Source organism: Priapulus caudatus, unplaced genomic scaffold (assembly GCF_000485595.1).
Source record: "Priapulus caudatus unplaced genomic scaffold, Priapulus_caudatus-5.0.1 Scaffold97, whole genome shotgun sequence".
In the NCBI taxonomy this organism is placed as follows: Eukaryota; Metazoa; Priapulida; class Priapulimorpha; order Priapulimorphida; family Priapulidae; genus Priapulus; species Priapulus caudatus.
In genome coordinates this window covers 318101-319422 of record NW_014577158.1, presented here as the reverse complement: position 1 = coordinate 319422, position 1322 = coordinate 318101, and the positions used below count along the sequence as shown (strand labels likewise).

The 1322-nt window shown below is 41.4% G+C and overlaps 1 long non-coding RNA gene across 1 annotated transcript; it reads left to right on the top strand.

Annotated features, from left to right (window-relative positions):
* Nucleotides 1-317: 317 nt before the first annotated feature.
* Nucleotides 318-1316, top strand: LOC106805035. Its single transcript, XR_001393390.1, has 3 exons — nucleotides 318-571; nucleotides 922-953; nucleotides 1154-1316. It is a non-coding gene; the product is annotated as an uncharacterized LOC106805035 (long non-coding RNA).
* Nucleotides 1317-1322: the final 6 nt, after the last annotated feature.

The window sequence follows — 1322 nt, the reverse complement described above, 5'->3', positions numbered from 1 at the left end:
GACTCAAACGCTTGAAGAGCAAATGATTTGCTATTGACATACTTTGAATTAACACACATACAATCAAGACGCCAAAAACAAACTTTTATAGCATTGGAATAGCACTGCGGGATTTTTATGCAGTGCGCATGACAATTTATCATTAAAGTTAAGAAGGACAACAAATTTGGCATCGCGAGGCTCCAAATAGGTTAACTATATAGGAATCGCAAATTTTAAGTGACCTATATCGTTACCATTGTCTTCGATTAGCCTGGTCCGGTTAATAGCGCCGGATCCATAGATCACTTTCGTCTTCATTAGGCAGGTCAACAACTCACACACCTCCACGAGCAGAGAGCTCTGTGTGAGAAGGCACGGATACGGTAACGGCAGGTGATTACGCGAGCGACGTAAACATATTAGACGTGACAAATGTGGTGAGGCGACGGTGGGGGTGAAAACAACAAACGGCGAAAGTCGGTCGAGTGACGGAAGAAACCGTTTAAAAGAGCGTCGTCTGCGACATCACATCGCACACCGACCAACAAGTCTTCTCCAACCACATCAGCGGTACAACGCCTCCGATCGTGTAAGTATGTTTGAGTATAATTATACGGCGAAAAACGTTTATTCTTTACGGTTTAAATTATTCACTGGTTACGCGGCACATAAAGTTTTCACTGGTAGCTGAAATTTCTCTACTGCTAAGCATACGCTGTGGTAGAAGGTAAAACTGCTTAATCGCACTCTTGTCATTGTGTGATAGCTATTTGTAAGGTAAATATTTGAATATTTAGTGGTGATCACCGTTCGTTTACAAATGGTGTATGTGTACGATGTATTCTATTGCTATCAGGAGTCTATCAATATTGATAGACTGCTGTTGCTATATGTATGTAACTAAAACGCCTAATCATTTTTGTCATTTACATTTTCTAGAAGAAAAGATGAAGGTTCTCATTCTCCTTGCTGTGAGTAAAGACAATAGCCTTTGTTTTATTTAGTTTAAAAATAGTCGTGGAACAACTTGTCAAATTATATTCATCCTGAAAATGTATAGCATAAAGTTTTAATCGGAGGAATATTCATAGTAGTATTTCTTATATGTGCAATATTATTTATCGTTAATGATACCATTACACACAATAATATTGTGGCTCTTGTGTTGCAGTGTGTAGCATTTGCTGCGGCATCTAACTATAGCGGTCAGAGCTATGGTGGATACGGAGGCGGAGGCGGCGGTCGTCTAGGAGGATACGGAGGCGGATACGGCGGTAGTCTAGGAGGATACGGAGGCGGATACGGCGGTAGTCTAGGAGGATACGGAGGCGGATACGGCG